Source organism: Vombatus ursinus, unplaced genomic scaffold, assembly GCF_900497805.2.
Source record: "Vombatus ursinus unplaced genomic scaffold, bare-nosed wombat genome assembly UNPS02006779.1, whole genome shotgun sequence".
Taxonomy (NCBI): domain Eukaryota; kingdom Metazoa; phylum Chordata; class Mammalia; order Diprotodontia; family Vombatidae; genus Vombatus; species Vombatus ursinus.
The window spans coordinates 8,007,649-8,027,881 of NW_020946557.1; positions in this window are offsets into that span (position 1 = coordinate 8,007,649).

Consider the following 20,233-nt stretch of genomic DNA (forward strand, 5'->3'; position numbering starts at 1 on the left):
GCTAAGATTGTGTTAGGCTCTGGGGATATAAATATAAAGCATAAAGTCTCCACTCACAGAAGCTTACAAGGATTCAAAGAGTATAGTTGTATCTATACAATTCCACACCAACTTGTTGATTGTGACTGTGTCTGAATACCAAAACATCTGATCCTTTGTTTTGTTCAGTTAAACTCCTGCCAGTTCAGTTCATTTATATAAAGAGACAGTCAAACCCATGATTTAAGCAAAAGTCAGGTGCCTGGGGTCCTAATACTGGTCTTGCTCCTAATTTGCTGTGTGACTTTAGATAAACCATCATCTTTCTGGAAACCATGGAAAAGTTTTAGACAAAAGCACATGACCTGATTTAGTGATGAGGGCCAAGTACCTGCTCACTCTTTTTGCTATGTGCTCTTTGAGCAGCAGATGACTCATGGGAGGTAGCTCTCTATGTCTTTCAGAGAGATGAATATACTTGCCCTTTTAATGGGGGGCAGCACATATCTTGTTAGTCTAAAGCAGGGATTCTTAACTATTTGTGTGTCATGGACCCCTTTGGAAATCTGGTGAAGCCTACAGACTCTTTCTCAGAATAATGTTTTTGAATGCATAAAATACAACAAGATTACAAAGGAAAGCAATCATATGGAAATTATTATCAAAATATTAAAAAAGAAAAGTTCATAGACCACAGGTTAAGAGTCCTTGGGAAAGGATTAGGATATATATGAATCTATCCAGTCAGACTCTTATGAGTTGTAGTCCCCCCCCACTGGGGAAAAAACCTCACCCCTCTTCTTTCACCTTTTGGCTTTCAACAGAGTTATTTCCCCAACATGGCATAGCTGTATATGGTTCTTTACTCATAATGATAGGAAAAGGAATAAAATCAAATATACTAATCAACTACCACAGGTGTCTTCTTCTAGCATTAGCCCCCCTAAACTCAGGCAGCACATTTGGTTCATAAGCAAGCCCTGAAATGTAGGAGTTCCAGGCTACTTAAATAATTAGTTCTGATATTTAAATTCAAATTCTATCTCCAACCCCAATAGGGGGCTCTATGGCTAAGCAGGGTAAGTACTGATCACAACTCTGCTACCTTCCCACTTTACCCTAGTCCTGGTTTTACTCAACCTTCATTTTGGTTTTCCTAGATCCTCTGGGTTCTTTTGGATTCCTGAGGCTGCTGGTTTTCTGTTAGTGACATTCATACCAGTGAGTTGCTGGAGTGCAAATTGCCCAGGTTACTTAGTCCTATTCAAATGACTAGAAGGTAAATACCTGGCCTAATGCCATGGCCTCTTTTTTGTCCTTTCTTCTTAAAAAAGTTTATGTACTAGCCATGTCCCACATCACTTTCACTCTCAAGATGGATCCCAACTCCTCCCATTTAGGCTCATTCCATCTTGTTACAACTTTGAAGCTTGGTAGGTGAGCTCATGCGGTCACTAACTCAGCTTGTATATCCTCCCCCAACTTAGTGGGGTAAAGTGAGGAAGGAATTATATGTAGATTTTGTATGATGTCGGTTATGGAGCATCCAGGGCATGTTGGAGCAGCTTTAATGTCTAAGAATTAATGATTGATGTGAAAATAGACTGTAATAAGTTTGTTTGTTTTTTTTTTATAGACTCAAAACATTTTTGTCCTGTTCTCTACGTTTCAAATATCTGTTACTACTAAGATTTTGGTGTTTAGAATTAAAGCAGTATAACTGTGTCAATGAAACTCTGTACCAACCCAGAGATATATGCTATGTCTATACAATGCCAAAATCTGACTTATTAACTTAGTTAAACAGCTACTTAATTCATTCATTTTTAAATGGCAATCACATTTATTAAGTAAGTAGAAATCAGTAGTTCTGCAGCTTAGCACTATCCCTGCCACTAACTTGAGGTTTGATTTTGGGCAAATCAGGTCATCTTTCTGGAACTCAACTTCCTCATGTATAAAATGAGGGGATTAGAATCATTAAGATCACTAAGGTCTCTTCTAATCAATACTACTAATAGGAGTAGCTAGAATTTATATAGCACCTATCATGTGCCAGTCACTGTGCTAAGTATTTTACAAATATTATCTCATTTGATCCTTGTGAGGCAAGCGCTATTGTTATCTCTATTTTACAGCTGAGGAAACTGAAGCAGACAGAAGTTCATTAACTTGTCCAAAGTTACATAGCTAGTGTCTGAACTACTCAAGTATAGAACTCAAACAAAGCAAGTGCTCATAGGGAGGTCAGAAGAAGCAATACAAGGATACTCTTAAGGTAGAGGAACTTTGGAATTGTGGAATTTAAATTGTCTAACCTTAAATAAAAGAAACTGAGGCAGAGCTCCGAGCCAATGGCACTTTGTTAAAGGGTCCATGGTCCCCTCTAATGAGGTAGACCCCATATCTTTCTCATGATCTAAGATGCTCCTGGTCCACACGACCTTACTTTTATAGGGTTTAATACCCAAATATGTAAAAGAGGCATGGTAAAATACAGAATCTCCTTGGTTGATAAACCTTGCTCTTGAGGGCCAAAATTAAGATGGGCAAGGCAAAGGTCATTTCTGGTGACCAAGTGGTCACAAGATGATTTTAAGATGGTTACCTGCTCATCTTGGGCAAGAAAGGGGAGTCTGGAGATGCAAAAATAAGTTGGGGGACTTTCCAAAGAATCAAGGCATTCCACCCATGCTGGGTTTGGACATGGAATTTGAGTAAAACAGGATGTAGATATTTTTGTCAGTATTCTTGTGGTTGCACAAGTGAGCTTCATAACTGGTAAACAAGCAGTGAATGTTGGATGAAAGTTTGAGGCCCACTATAAATGCCTACTATAAGAACCTATCTTATCTAATTATCCCTATATGATTTGTGTAAAATATTAAACTGAATAATACTGATTGGAACAGAGTAGGGTCCAAAAGAATCATTCCACACAGAACCGATTGCATGACATGGGAGACACTGGCAAAGGACTGCCCAGTATATCATGTCTCCATCAAAGAAGGCACTGTGCTCTATGAGTGAAGCAGAATTACAGCATCTCCAAAAAAAGTGAAATGCACATATTTAGAGATATCTCCACTCCAATTGTTCATGTGAACTATTGTGCCAGACCTGTGGTTGAGCCTTCCAAACTCTTCTTGTTCTGATCAGTCACAGTGGGATACATTGTACCTTGACTTTAACATAGTAATGTCACTTTGGTTGCCTCTGAGAATGAAGGATGACAACCTTTTAGCTATTAAATCCCATGATTTGATGAGTGGTTATTATCATCATCAACTGGCTATTTAAAAGGACTGAAATTGCTCGGTCAAATCTTCTAATCTGAAGTCCCTTGTAGAAAAAGCATTAGTTTCAGTAGAAAAAAGTAAAATTCAGATAATAATCAGTAAAATCATTTATTTGAATCAGGTAGAAAAACCCTATTGCTTCCATGCTTTTCCTCACCAGTTCCTTATTTTTGAAATGCCCCCCTTCCCTTTATTCCTTTGTTGGATCCCACTCATCCTTTAAATACCAACTCAAATGCCACATCCTAATTAAAGATATCCCAAATTCCTGCTTTTTTTCCTGATCTTCCCTTCAGACCTTACATAGAACTTTGTTTTGTGCTTCTCTAATGCACTTATCATATAATGCTATGAATTATAGTTACATATGTGCTTCATATGTGTAGGTGGTACAGTGGGTAGAGCACTAGGCCCAGAGTCAGGAAGACCTGAATTCAAATCTGGCCTCAGACACTTACTAGCTGTGTGACCCTGGGCAAGTCACTTAACCTTGTATGCCTCAACTACCTCAACTGTAAAAAGAGCTGGACAAGGAATTGATAAATCCTCCAGTATTTTTGCCAACAAAACCCCAAAAGGGGTTACAAAGAGCTGGACGTGATTGAAACAACTGAACAAAAACAAATATATATATATGTTTTATCCCACTACTAGGCTAAATTTTCCTAGGAAATGGACTGTCTTTTCTAAACATTCCATATCCCCCAGAACCAAACACAATGCTTTACACCTAGCATGTGCTTCGTACTTAATATATTGTCAAATGAGTAAGTTTTTCACTGTTCAAGTTATTCACTATTGCCACTATTGTGGCAAGGCATAAATATGGTCAGAAAATCACAGCTAAATCATCACAGGCATATGAGAATTGACTGTATTTATAAAGAACTTCTTTCTAAGTATTAAGAAGAATTATTTGGCTGTAATAGTTGTTTAAAAGAGAGGTGAATTCTAAAGATTTCCTGTAACATTTTCTTCCCTGTTGACCTTTAAAAGCAGAAGAGACGCTTGTCTATCAGGGATAGTTCATGCAGTTGAACCAAAAGCAAAGAGATGGAGTTTTTATGAAGGTTGAAAATGGGGAAGAATTCTGGTGGCTTTACAATGTCAGCACCAAGTGTCTTGTTGCAACCATAGATAGGCTATTTTTTCTTGATTCCCCCCTTCTCTTATTGTTTAATAAGGAAAATCAGTATTTATATTTTCTGAATATTATTGATCGTTTCCCTTCAAACTACTTGTCTTCAGAAAGAAAAGGAATATTTCTCGAGCTTGAGTTATCACTATTTAGTATCTATCAGTCTTCATTTTTACTTACTTTGTTGCCTTTATTTACATTATTGATTGTGTTCTTTTGATTTGACTTTCTTCATTCTGTATTCTTCCATATAAGTTTTTTTCATATTTCTCTCAATTCTTCATATTTGTCATTGATTACAATGTAAGAATGTTCCATTAGACACATACATAACAGCATGTTCAAACATTTCCCAATCCTCAATTCATTTTCCAATCCTGTTTTGTTTCCAGCTTTCTGTCACCACAAATAATGTTGCTATGAATATTTTGGTAATATGTTTTTTTTTTCTATCAGTAATCCCCTTTGGAAGCAGTCCCTAGTTGTGGGATGTCAGAGTCAAAGGGTATGGACCAGGAGTGGGGAACCTGAGGCCTGGAGGTCACATGTGGCCCTCTAGATCCTCAAGTGTGGCCCTTTGACTGAATCCAAATTTGGCTGCGGGTTTCCTAACCCCTGGTATGGATAATTTAATAACTTTTCTATTAGTAGCATAATTCTAAATTGTTTTCCAGAACTAATTTATAACTCTACAAACAATAAATAAAGGTGCTTGCCTTCTCACGGTCTCTCCAATTTCAAATTTCCCATTTTTTCCTATTTTTGCTAACTTGATGGGCATAAAGGTTGTACTTATTTTGATTTCTGTGCTTCTTAGTGATTTTGAATAATTTTTCAGATGGCTGTTATAGTTTCCTTTTTATCTTTTGGAAACTGTTCATATGCTTTGACCCCTTGTCTGTTGGAAAATGGCTTTTAATCTTATGGTTTTGTGTCAATTCCCCATAGATTTTGAATGCTCAACTTTTATCAGGTGTATTTAATATAAATATTTTATCAGTCTGTGTCTTTTATTCTGTATCTAACTTCAAGGATTTTATTTTGATAAAAGCTTTTTAATACTATGTAATCAAGATGGCTATTTTATTTTTAATATTATGTAATCAAGAGGGCTATTTTATCATTTATGATCTTCTCTATACCGTGTCTCATTATGAATTTTTCCCTTACTCATAGTTGTAAAAATGAAACATTTCGTTCCTCCATAAATTATTTATGGTATGACTTTTATACTTAGATCATTTATCCATTTGGAACTTAATTGTGGCAAATGATGTAAGATGCTTGTTGAAACATCTTTTTTTCACCAGAGTACTTTTCTGTTTTCTCAGAAGTTCTTTTCGTATAAAGATTCTCTTCCTCAGGAGTTTGATAAATCTTAGGTTTATTGAACACTACCATATTGTGCACAATTATTTCCGTCTATTTTTCTTTTCTAGTCTATTTTATTTATTTAGTTTTTCATTTTTTGTGTGTGTGTGTGAGGCAATTGGGGTTAAGTGATTTGCCCAGCATTACACAGCTAGTAAGAGTCAAGAGTCTGAGGACAGATTTGAACTTAGGTCCTCCTGACTCCAGGGCTGGTACTCTATCCACTATGCCACTCCACCACCTAGCTGCCCTTTCTATTTTTTTCAGTAATGGCTATTTTGATAATTATTGTTTTGTAATATAGTTTGAGATCTGATAATGCTAAAACATTCCATCATCATCTTACTTTTTTCATTCTAACACTTTGACGTTCTTAATTTTTTATTCCAAATGAGTTTTTGTAATATGTTGTCTAATTATATAAAGTATCTCTTTGGCAATCGATTGGTAAAATGTTAAATCAATAATTTGCATAATATTATCATTTTTACTATGTTGGCACAGCTCAGTCATGGTCATTTAAATCTCTATAATTACTTAGATCTTTTATTTCTGTAAATATTGTTTTTACACACACACACACACACACACACACACACACACACATATATATATATACATATACATGTACATATTATATATGATAGCCCTGTATGGGTCCTAGTAAGTTAAATCCCATATGTTTAATGTGTGATCGTATTGTAAATGGTATTTCTTTTCCTATTCTTTCTCCCTGGTTTTTGCTAGTGTCAAATGGACTTTGCAAAAATGCATCCTAAATGATTTCCTTGAGGCTGCAAGTGTTTGACTGGAGTGGGGGAGGGTAAAGGAAATGGTCCTTGAAATACCAGGGCCTAATCACACATAAGGAATCAACCAAAAGTTATTAAACTAATTGTAAAAGTGGGTCATATCAGATGATACACTATGAAGTAAAAATAAATCCCTTGCGTAAGTCAGAAAGGATTAACTTCTTTGGATGAATAAAAATTGGGTGTGACCCTTAACAGTCATGCTTCAGAGAGTTAGAAGAAGTTCTATCTGGAGTCAGTAGCTAAGGAAGAACCCAGACCCTGAGAGGGAATCACTTGCAGGGGATATTGGGGAAGTAGTTTTTCTCCTGATCCTCCTATCAGCTCTGGTACCTAGCTTTAGAGTTACACACCCTAAAGGACACACCCCATAAAGCAGTTGGAAAGTCAATTCAAGAGGGTTTGCATGGCAGTGCAGTAGACACACTCTTCTGACAGACATGGATACAGAGAGGTAACAAATAGAGACGAGAAATGCGAGTTGCCTTGGCCGTATATATTCCTTGCACATGTGCCTCACTACCATTGTACTCTAAGTTTGTGTTCACTCTTCCAACTGATATTGTGTGTGATTGTGGGAGAGTGATCAATAGGGGTGAATGTTTCATGGGTGGTTTTATTACTATGTCATCTAAGTAAATGCTTTCCTTAAGAGTTAATTATGTCTGTTGGCTGTCAAGAAGAAACATACTAGTGGGGGCTATTGAGCTATAGTAGTAAGAATGCAGTCCCAGATACCCAGAAGGTATCATGTAGTACCCTAGAGTAGTAGCCACCTTTTGGGGACTCAGTGTACCAGTGTGAGTACAAGCTGAAGAAGGCCAAAGTGTAATATACAAAATAACCTAATAATTTTTGTGAATCTATTTTGTACCCTGCTGTTTACTAGCACTATGAATTGTCTTAATAGCTTTTTTGTGTTTTGCTTTGGTTCTCTGGGTAAATCAGTATATCATCTGCTTATAGAAATAATTTTGTAGCTATTGGGTCTTATAATTTTTTATTGTTTTTCTCTATTTGCTACAATTTCACATTGCTCATTTTTCATTTCAATTTTTTTTTCTTTTTTTGAATAGTTTTTTTTTACCTAAGTAGTGGGGTTAAGTGACTTGCCCAAGGTCACACAGCTAGTAAGTGTTATGTGTCTGAGGTTGGATTTGAACTCAAGTCCTCCTGACTCCAGGGCTGGTGCTCTATTCACTGCACCACCTAGCTGCCCCTCTTTTGAATAGTTTTGCTGAAGGTTTCTTGGTTTCATAGTTATTTCCAAGATCAGTTTCTATAGTCATTTTTATTTCCATTTTATCCATATTTTGGCTATTTTTAAAGATTTTCTCTTTTGAGCTTACTTTGGACTTGTTTCTTTATTAATTCCCTGGTTGTAAAATATTCATAATAAATCCATTATTTTCATATTTTATTAATGTATGTTTTCAAAGATACATTTTTTTCCTCTGAGAGCTGCTTTGTCTACATCCCAGAAATTTTGACATGTTGACTTCATTGTTATCATTCTCCTTCACCGGTATTGTTTCTGTGACTTGTGCTTCTAGCTTCTTGTTATTTAGGGTGTCATGAAGTCTCCATTTGTGCCTTTTGCTTATGTTCTTTGTATTAATTGCTCCTTTTTATTATATTAATCTATAAAGCCTATGTTAAGTACTTCTACTTTTGTACATTTATTAATTTTCTGTGCCCTAGCAATGGTCTATTTTTATTAAAGTAATACATGATGATAAGAAATATGTCTATTCTTTTATTCTCCCATTCAGAAGATAGCATAAATATTTCAGATTTAACTTTTCTAACAATTTATTAAATTCTAAATATTCTTTTAAAATATTTTTTCTGTTGCACTTGTCCAGCTGTGAGAGAGATGGCAGCTGTGATAGATGATTAATTAAGTCCTTATTTTATTCCAATCAGTATTAATCAGTTTGATATGATTCTGTAGAGGTAGTGATTATAAGTTCTTTATATTAGGCCCCAGAGCTGTAAACTACAGATTGTAAATTCACTTGCTTAATCATAGGAAGCATACTCCACTCTTGTTTTTGCCTTGTTATGGTGACCAAGTCTAGTATGGTGGCAGTGACTCAATGACATGGAAAGTCCCCAGCTATTTTTGTTGCCCCCCTGTCCCTCATCATCACTCTATTGCCCAACATGACGAGATGGTCATGGACACTTGCCCAGCAAGTGACCCTGTTTGCTGGCCTGTGGCCTGCCTGTTTACTGGCCCATTGGCCCATGTAGTTGTTTTGACATCTGTTTATCAGCCCATGGGTCTCTTCATTGGCTTGGTAAAACCTCCTGAAATGTCAAGATAAGTCTGTTATGGTCTCTTCATGAGGTCCTTTATCAACCAATGGGATGCCGGAGAAACAAAGTCAACATCTATCAATCAATGAGGCTCTGTGTTTTATGGTGCCTCTTCTGTATCATCTGGGTATCAAGCACTATAAAACTAAGGCCCCAAAGGAAGGGGTAATCTTGGATCATTAGGAAGATCTAAGGTCCACTTCATTGGAGGGGTCCATGGACCCTTTAATCAAATGCTATTGACTCAGAGTTCTGCCTCAGTTTTATTAGATTGGACAATTTTGGACCCCATGGTATAGTAGGAAGAATACTGGATTTGCTGTCAGAGGAGCTAGGTTTGGATTTCAGTTCGGCCTTAAAGAAGTTTCCCTGTTTATTTCTCGATGTGAATTTTAATGTTTGCAACAGAAGCCTCCAGTTCTGCTCCTTTGATTGGACTCTTAGGTTGCTGTTGCTATTGCTGTTGTCGTTATTTAAAAACCTCAAGCAGCAAATGGCAGAGAACTATAAGGTAAGCTGGGTTTTCTGTTTGTTTACTTGTTTACAGCCTTTCCTGGTTCAGGGTTAGAGCTCCTCAGTGAGAAACCTTACTCTAATTTATAGGTACCATTCAGTACATTTCCCAAATCTTCACCTCTGTAGGCTATGGCTTTTTGTCCAATAACCACCAAACAACCCTGGGGTTCAGGGTTCCAAAGGTTTTTAATTCCAAGTTTTTCCTATGGGTCATATGTAAATAATAGAATGTAGGGAGGGGAGAAGAGCAAGGTCCTAAAAGCAACTCTTTTGACTCTGCTGCTTTCCCAACTTTGCAAATCAGCTATTCAGAGCTTCAGTTTGTTTCTTAAGACCTACAAACCTGGGGGCAGCTAGGTGGCACAGTGGACAGAGCACCTGCCCTGGAGGCAGGAGGACCTGAGTTCAAATCTGGCCTCAGACATATAACACTCACTAGCTGTGTGACTCTGGGCAAGTCACTTAACCCCAATTGCCTCACAAAAAAAGACCTACAAAGTTTGAAAGGGATACAGTCATATATTAGAAGATACTGACTACATGGAAGCAGAGGCTGTATTATTTTTGTCCTGAGTGATTAGGGGAGTGAGTTAGAGGGAAAGCGTGATGTTTGGGTACTAATACCTAGGCAATTTTTGGCTGGGCAATAGGGTTAAGTAACTTGCGCAGGGTCACACAGCTAGTAAATATTACGTATCTGAGGTCAGATTTGAACTCAGGTCCTCCTGACTCCAGGACCAGTGCTCTATCCACTGCACCGCTTAGCTGCTCCCTAATACCTAGGCAATTTGAAGGTGTATTGTGTATTTTTTTTTTACTCCAGAAATGGATCCCTAGAGTCAGTTCTGTACTCCCAATAAGCCTTGATTTGAGGGCTCAAAGGCAGAGAGTACATGATAAGGTGAGGCAGAGGCAGAGATCCCATTCCCAGTTAGCTATCTAGAGAAGTTACTCAGCCCTGGGACCCAGGACTAGTCTTTGTAGTGGTGGTGATATTAGCATTCTGGGAGATTCGATGGCAAAGCCCTGGAAGACATGACATATCTGACTAGTTTAGCTATGAATTCTCAGTAGTGTTAAGGTAAAAGGAAGTGCTAAGGGTGTCCTGAGGGGATCCAGAGCCAGAGTGTAAGAGTGTCTAAAAGTAGGCTCATGACATCAGGAAAGTAGACAATCATGTTTGCCAACATGACAAATTTTATTAATTTGTCTTGATAGGCATAGTCAAGTTCTCCAAAAACGGATCAGTTGGGGCAGGAATATTCTACACAAAGTCCTGATTGAGATTTATAAGGAGCTGGCATATTCTAGTCCCTTGCCTTGATTAGAACTAGTAAGTCTACTGTTTAGCCACCTTAGCCATAAGGAAAGAAAAGTCTCCCTAATTTGGTGAAATCCCTCCACTTTTCTAAGTGAGAGGTTATCTTCAGTGACTAAACAGGTGATTCATTTGGATAGTTTGTTCTACCAGGTAGAATATTATGGAAGTAAAGTTCTTGGTGGTCAGCTAGATGGTAAAATGGAGAGTGGGGAAGGGGGGCTGGAGTCAGGAAAACTCATCTTCCTGAGTTCAAATCCAGCCTCAGATACTTACTAGCTATGTGACCTTGGGCAAGTCACTTAACCCTATTTACCTCAGCTCCTCATCTGTAAAATGAACTAGAAAAGGAAATGGCAAATCACTCCAATATCTTTGCCAAAAAAAACCCTAAACAGGTGACAAAGAGTCAGACACGACTGAAACAATCAAACAACAACAAAGCTTTTTGGTGTGTGGGGAATCCCTGGGGCGGAAGTTCTATAAACATCTTGCATTGGGTCAGGATACATGCTGATAGTGTGGGACCCACAAGATCAGCAGATAACACAAAAGAGGAAAATGGTAAATGTTGGAGAGGCTGTGGGAAGATAGGTACATTAATACAGCTGGCAGAGTTGTGAATTTGTTTTTGAAAGCATTCAGGGCCTAGCCCTAAAAAAAAAATTGCTAAACTGTGTGTACTGTATATAAAATATCCTTGCTGCTCATATACCTCAAAGAGGCAAAGACAGAGGGGAAGTCTCATATATACAAAAAATACACATACAGTATAAAAAATTCCATATATACAAAAATATAGCAATACTCTTTGTAGTAATAAAAAATTAAAAACATAGTGGGTGCCACTCAACTGGGAAATGGGTATACCATGATGATGATAATATGATAAATGAAAACAACACTGAAGGACAATATAATTCTGATCAATACTGTAATCATCTTGACTCCAGAAAATGGCCAGTAAAACAGATCTCTTTCCTTTTAGGAGAGAAGTGATAGAGTGCAAGTGCAGAATGAGGTAGATGTTTTCATACATGTTGTTATACATGTCTCTCCATACATCAATGTCAAGTATGTCACTTTGTTTTGTTTAAGTATACTTCTTTTTTACAAGGATGGGTTCTGTTGTTGTAAGGTGGGTGTAGAGGTATCATGAACCCATATAATTTAAAAAAAAACAATAAAACAAGAGCATCTAGTGAACTCTAGGTGCTCTCTGGTACCAGGGTCACTGACTTCTAGAAGTGCCTAATTAGGAATTTTCAGTCTTCAGAGTTGCAAACATACCTTGTAGCTTTGCTAGGTACTCAGAGGTCTGGGAAAACCATAATCATATCCTTGTGGTCTCTGGGATTCTCTTTTACTTGATTTGCCATATGACAAATGGTTCTGCCATAATAATTTACAACCTGACTTTGGGGCAGCTAGATAAAATGATCATATCCTGCCTGAGGCACAACAAAAACCTGCTGATTATTAGGCCAATATTAAGGTGAGGGAAGGGCAACCCTTACCTATCAATGTGAGTCCTAAGCTAGGAGGAGATCTGGTATAAACTGAGAAGTCAGGCATCATTGATAAGAGTATAACTGCAGAGTATTGATATCCAGAGTTTTGAAATGAGCAGGAAAATTGGTTGCCAATTCAGAGATTCATAGTGGGAAGTGTGTATTAGATCAGGAAGCAAACTGCAGGGAGTGTCAGAGTTGATCATTTGTCTTACTCAACCTGTCACTTCAAAGTCTCCTTCTTTTTATGATTACTATTTGTGCCTCCTGCTTTACCTTGTCCTGACTCAGCAGAACCTTTCTTATACAATTTCTGGACCAGAACTTTTGAATAAATCTCAAGTCTGCAGAACACAAAGCTACTCTTCTACAAAATGTGTACTGGTGTTACAATGGGATGGGTCCATCTTGGATTTGACTTGAAAAAGAAGGACTTGAAAAAGTCCTTCTCTAGGATATTTTTACTCTCCAACCTTTGATTGGTTTCCAGAAGAAGGGAAAGGGATTCTAATTATACAGATCATTCTCCCAGCTAAGTGGAGTCCCTTCCCTTAACAAGCATCTACTCTATACATTTATTTATGTGTTCTGCAGGTTACCTGGCGTTCTTTGCTTCTTCCTTTCTGCCCTGTCCTTGGTGCCTATGCTGTAGGGTCTCTTCCTCATTGTCTTTCCTGCCCTCTATGATTATGGAGGAGGCCATGCTATAGTTTCTTTCTACCCTTGTCTTCCTTTTGGTTTGTTCTCTGCAAGAATCTCATTATGAAGAGCCATTCCTCAATTGATAAATGGTCAAAGGATATGAAATAGCAGTTTTCACATGAAATAATCAAAGCTATCTATAGTCATATGAAAAATGCTTTAAATCACTATTGATTTCAGAAATAGAAATTAAAACAACTTTGAACTATCACCCCACACCTATCAGATTGGCTTATCTGACAGAAAAGGGAAATGATGAATGTTGGAAGGGATATGGGAAAATTGAGATGCTAATACACTGTTGGTGAAGTTGCATACTGATTCAACTATTCTATAGAACAATTTGGAACTATGCCCAAAGGGTTATAAAATCATGCATAACCTTTGAGCTAGCAATACCACCACCAGGTCTGTATCCCAAAGAGATAAAAAAAAACAAAAAGGAAAATGACATATATGCACAAAAATATTTAGAGCATCTCTTTTAGTGGTGACAAAAATTAGCAATTCAGGGGATATCCATCAACTGGGGAATGTGCTGAACAAGTTGTTATAATGGTTGTGATGGAATATATTATGCTATAAGAAATAATGAGGAGGATGCTCTTAGAAAAACCTGGAAAGACTTACATGAACTGATGCAAAATGAGATGAGCAGAACCAAGAGAACAGTGGATATAATAACAGCAATATTGTATGATGATCAACTGTGAGTGACAGCTATTTTCACCAATGCAATGTTCCAATATAATTCTGAAGGATTTATGGAAAATGCTATCCATCTTCAGAGAAAGAACTGATGGAGTTTGATTCCAGATTGAAGCATACTTTTTCTTTACTTTCTTTTTCTTTTTCTTTTTTTTGGTTTTACAACATGACAAACATGGAAATATGTTTTTCCTAACTGCACATGTATAACCATTATTGCTTGCCTTCTCAGTGTTGGGGGGGGATGGAGGAAAGGAGAGAATTTGGTACTCAAAATTTTTTTTTCTAAATAAATGTTTATTTCAACTATGAAAAGTAACGTTTAAACATCCATAATGTATTCACTGTAATAAGTAAAAAAAAAAAACAAAACTTTGGGGAAAAGTTTACAATTCATGTACTACAAAATTTAACAGTACAAAACGGTACTTTTAACAAAATACTCAAGAATATATTTCAAAATTCACAATTAGTTAAAATCTGCTAATATAACTTATAAACTTATGACTGTATTTACAATTCTAATTAAAGTGTACAAATAGTTGTTGAGGAACAGCTTTTCCTCAAATTTAAGGATGAATTTTTTTCTTTTTTTTTATTAGTAAATTTATTTATTTTTAGTTTTCAACATTTGCTTCCACAACATTTTGGGTTCCAAATTTTCACCCCATCTAACTCCTCCCCCCATCCCAAGATGGCGTGCATTTTGAATACTCCCTCCTCTAGTCTGCCTTCCCTTCTATCTCTCCCCCCTTCTCTTAACCCCTTCCCCTTCTATTTTCCCGCAGGGCAGATAGATTTCTGTATTCCATTTCCTGTATCTCTCATTTCCCAGTTGCATGTGAAAACATTTTTTTTAAACATGTGTTTTTAAAACTTTGGGTTCCAAATTTTCTCCCTTCCTCTCTCCCCACCCACCCTCATGGAAAAGGCAAGCAACTCAATACAGGTTATACATGTGCAGGTATGCAAAACACCTCCATAGTAGACATGCTGTGAAAAACTAACTCTATTTCCCTTAATCCTATCCTGCCCCCCCCATTTATTCTATTCTTTCTTTTGATCCTGTCCTTCCTCAGAAGTATTTGCTTCTGATTACTCCCTTTCCCAATCTGCCCTCCTCTCTATCATTCCCCCTACTCTCTTGTCCCCTTCCCCCCTATTTTCCTGTAGGGTAAGACAGATTTCCATACCCAATTGAGTGTGTGTGTTATTCCCTCCTTAAGTCAAATCCTATGAGAATAAGATTCACTCATTCCCTCTCACCTTCCCTCATTTCCCCTCCACTGTAAGAGCCTTTTCTGTTTTGTTGGGAGAGTTTACCCCATTCTACCTCTCCCTTTCTCCAACTCCTAGTATAATCCTCTCACCCCTTAATTTTTATTCTCCAGATATGACCAGTTCATCTTCAACTTACCCTGTGCCCTCTCTCTCTCTTTCTCTCTTTCCCTCTCTCTCTCTCTCTATATATATATATGTATATATATACACATATATATATATGCATACATATAATTAATTCCCTCAAACTACCCTAATACTGACAAAGGTCTCATGAGTTACAAATATCATCTTTCCATATAAGAATATAAACAGTTCAAATTTAATAAGTCTCTTATGATTTCTCTTTCCTGTTTACCTCTTCATGTTCCACTTGAGTCTTGTATTTGAAAGTCAAATTTTCTATTCAGCTCTGGTCTTTTTATTAAGAATGCTTGAAAGTCCTCTATTTCACTGAATGACCATTTTCCCCCTTGAAGGATTATACTCAGTTTTGCTGGGTAGGTGATTCTTGGTTGTAATTCTATCTCCTTTGCCCTCCAGAATATTATATTCCATGCCCTGTGGTCCCTTAATGTAGAAGCTGCTAAATCTTGTGTTATCCTGATTGTGTTTCCACAGTACTTGATTTGTTTCTTTCTGGCTGCTTGTAATATTTTCTCCTTGACCTGGGGACTCTGGAATTTGGCTACAATATTCCTAGGAGTTTTCCTTTGAGGATCTCTTTCAGGAGGAGATCAGTGGATTCTTTCAATTTCTATTTTGCCCTCTGGTTCTAAAATATCAGGGTAGTTTTCCTTGATAATTTCTTGAAAGATGATGTCTAAGCTCTTTTTTTGATCATGGCTTTCAGATAGTCCAATAATTTTTAAATTCTCTCTCCTGGACCTATTTTCCAGGCCAGTTGTTTTTCCAATGAGGTATTTCACACTGTTTTCTAATTTTTCGTTCTTTTGGATTTGTTTTACAGTGTCTTGATTTCTCATAAAGTCACTAGCTTCCAATTGCTCTATTCTAATTTTTAAGGAAGTATTTTCTTCAGTAATCTTTTGGACTTCCTTTTCCATTTGGCCAATTTTGCTTTTTAGGGCATTCTTCTCCTCATTGGCTTTTTGGACCTCTTTTGCCACTTGGGTTAGGCTATTTTTTTAAGGTGTGATTTTCTTCAGTATTTTTTGGGGTCTCCTTTAGCAAGCTGTTGATTTGTTTTTCATGATCTTCTTGCATCACTCTCATTTCTCTTCCCAGTTTTTCCTCTACTTCTCTTACTTGCTTCTCAAAATCCCTTTTGAGCTTTTCCAAGGCCTAGGACTGATTCATATTTTTCTTGGAGGCTTTGGATGTAGGAGCTTTGACTTTGTTGTCTCCTTCTGGTTATATGTTTTGATCTTCTTTGTCACCAAAGTAAGAAAATATAGTCTGACTCTTTTTGCACTGCTTACTCATGATCCCGGTCAATTACTTTAATTTTAAACTCTTTGTCAAGGTAAGAGTCTGCTTCCAATGTGGAGAATGTACTGTCCCAAGCTTCAGGGGTTTGTACAGCTGTTTTCAGAGCTACTTCTGGGGACCTGTAAATTTTCAGTTCTTCCTAGGTGCTATGATAAGGGACAAGGTGTTTCCTCTCTACCGCCACAACAAGCTCCACCACGCCAGCACTCCTCCTTGCCCCAGGACCACCCCTCAGAACTGTGACCCAGATCCAAGCACGGGCAAAGCAAGAGATTCCTGCCTCAGTACTGGTAAAGAGATCCCTGCAATCCCCCTGTGATCAGCCACTTGATTCCCTCTCAGTCTGTAGGCTTGAAGCTCAGGAGGCAGCCGCGGCCCGCGCTCATGACTTGGGGCCGAAACCTAGCTTCTCTCTCTCTCACCGCAGTCACAGACTTTTCCCACTGACCTTCTAAGTTGTCTATGGTGTTCCTGGGTTGAGAAGTCTGAAAACCACCCCAGCTGCCTGAGATTCAGTCCTCTAAAGCCTGCTCTAGGTTTGCCGTGGCCTGCGCACTCATGCTGAACTGCGCTTCTCTCCCCACCCAGCGCGATATACCTTTCCAATCAACCATCCAGGTTGTCTTGGGCTGGAAATTTGTTTCACTCTGTCTTTTTGTAGGTTCTGCTGCTTTAGAATTTGTATGGAGCCATTTTTTACAGGTATTTGGAGGGGTTTGGGGGATTGCTCAAGCAAGTCACTGCTTTCACTCTGCCATCTTGGCTCTTCCCCCTCAAAATTTTTGTAAATGTTAAAAATATTTTTACATGTAATTGGGCAAAAATAACATTAAAATTTTTAAAGGAATCTCATTATGATAACAAGACCCTTTATTTTTCAGACAATTTTTTTTTGCTTCTTATCAGCTGAACTATTTTGTCCTAATGGGTGAGTAGTTATGAATGGGCTACTATTTGCATCATTAGAAGGAGGATTGATGAAATAATGGATCCACTGGCATGTAAGAGTGTATTCAAATATAGCCAGATCTCTGGTCTCTCCCTCTTTCTATCTCTCTGTCTCAGTCTTTCTGTCTCTCTCTATCTCTGTCTGTCTGTGTGTCTCTCTCTCTCTGTTTCTCTCTGTGTGTATCTCTCTCTCTCTCTCTCTCTCTCTCTCTCTCTCCCTCAACAAACTCTATATAACTCTTGCATTTTGCCTGAACAACCAGGACTATAGAGGTAGGTTTGCCTATGACAGAAGATACTATTTGTTTACCTCCCAAAATGGCACCATTTTCCTGGTTGACTTAGGTTAGGGATGATAATGTTCAGACCTACTTTTTCATACTCCAGTCCTACTTAAGCAGCCTTTCTTATTGTGTTATCATTAACATTTATTCTTACTGAATTTCTTTACATTTCACTTAGAACACTCCTTCAATTTGCCTAGTTATTTTGAGACTTAGTTCCTATATGCTGCAACACTAACAGTGCCAACCAACTGGGACTTTCTGACAACTTTATGAAGTTGCACATTCCACATCCAAGATATTTGTAAAGTTATTGTATAATACTGGGCCCAAAATAGTGGAATTTGGGAAATGGATCTTGATAAAACTCTGTATTTGTGCCCTGATAATCTTAGTACACTTCTCTAGAGTCAAAGAAATAAGAAGATCAGGAATAGATATCTGAGTGATTTCAGCAGAAAAAAAAAGTCACCTGATTTTCCTGGAATTATTTGGAACTGAGGATTATTTTTTGTTAGACAGAAATTCCCCTAATGTTTACCTTTCTTGATACCTTATTTTTTTTCTGTAGAGATCTGACCAGAGATGATGATGATGATGAAAAACATTTATGTAAAAAAAGTTTATAAATAGTTTTATGCACATTACCTCATTTGATCTAAAAACAAAACAAAACCCTGTGAGGTAGGTGCTATTATAATCTCCATTTTGCAGGTGAGGAAACTAAGGCAAAAAAAAGTTAAGTGACTTGCCCAGGATCACACAACTAGCAAGTATCCGAGGTAGAATTTGAACTCAGGTTTTCTTGACTCCTAGCCCAGCACTCTCTTCACTATGCCACTTAGGTGCCTAAATAGAACTGCCAGGTAGGTCATGTAAAGAATACATAAGAATAGATACATACACTCACGCACACACATACATATATACACATACACATTTACATACATATATTCACACATATTAATCCTTTTCATCTAGAACTGTGATTTTATTGTATAATGACCTCTCAGGGAGAAAACTCCCTCTACTAACACATACCTACAACTATTCTGCATCTTCTAATCATAGAGGGTTCCCTGATGTCACTAAAAAGTTAAATGACTTTTTGCCCAGAGTCACAGGGTCATTATAAGGTAGAGGTCTTATAACAGAATCGGTTCTTCCTGACTCTGAGGCCAGTTCTCTATCCATTAGGCAACACTGCCTCAATGAAAATACTGCCATTCTCATTCTATAGATGAGGAAATTGAGGGTCAGAAAATTAAGTGATTGGCTGAGGTCATACAGCTAGTAAGTGTGAGAGATAGCTTTGGAATCCAGGTCTCCTGGTACCAAGTCCACTGAATAATACCATACTGTATCTGCTTCTTAATGAAAGGAACTACAATGTGATGTGAGAGTTATAATAAACATTATTTTTTACCATTAATTATGGTGGAGGACCACATTAGGATTACTACATCAGTCATTGATGTTAGGTATCGATTGATGTCTATGCAGAAGTAGAAATGTCATAGCTTAAACGAAGTGTTTTTTGCACTTTATTTTTTCCAATTATATGTAAAGATAGTTTTCAACATTTATTTTTATAAGATTTTGAGTTCCAAATTTTTCTCCATCCCTCCCTTTCCTCCTCCCTTCCCAAAACAGTAAACAATCTGATGTAGGGTATATGAGTACAATCATGTTAAACATATTTCCACATTGTTCATTTGTGAAAGAAGAATCAGAAGAAAAGGGAAAAGCCACAAGAAAGAAGAAACAAAAACAAAAAATGTGGAAATAGTGTGCTTTAATCTGCATTTAGACTCCATATTTTTTTCTCTGCATTTGGATAGCATTTTCCATCATGAGTCTTTTGGAATTGTCCTGGATCATTGTATTTCTGAGAAGAGCTAAGTCTATCATAGGTGATTATTGCACGATGTTCTGGTTGCTGTGTAAGTGTTTTCCTGGTTCTGCTCACTTTACTCAGCATCAGTTCATGTAAGTCTTTCTGGGTTTTTCTGAAATCCATGTGCTCATTTCTTATAGCACAATAGCATTCCATTACATTCATATACCACAGTTTGTTCAGCCATTCCCCAGTTGATGAGCATCCCCACAATTTCCAATTCTTTGCCACCACAAAAAGAGCTGCTGTTAGTATTTTTGTACATGTGGGACCTTTTCCATTTTTTATTATCTCTTTGAGATGCAGATCTAGTGGTGGTATTGATGGATCAAAGGGTATGCACAGTTTTATAGTCCTTTGGGCATAGTTCCAAATTGCTTTCCAGAATGGTTGGCTCAATTCACAACTCCACCAACAATGCACTAGTGTTCCAATTTTCCCACATCATCTCCAACACTTATCATTTTCCTTTTCCGTCATATTAGGTAATCCAATAGATGTGAGCTGGTGCCTCATAGTTGTTTTAATTTGCATTTATCTAATCAATGGTGATTTGGAGCATTTTTTTCATGTGACTATGGATAGCTTTAATTTCTTCATCTGAAAACTACCTGTTCATATCCTTTGACTATTGATCAATTGGAAAATGATTTGTATTGTCATAAAGTTGATTCAGTTCTTTATATATTTGAGAA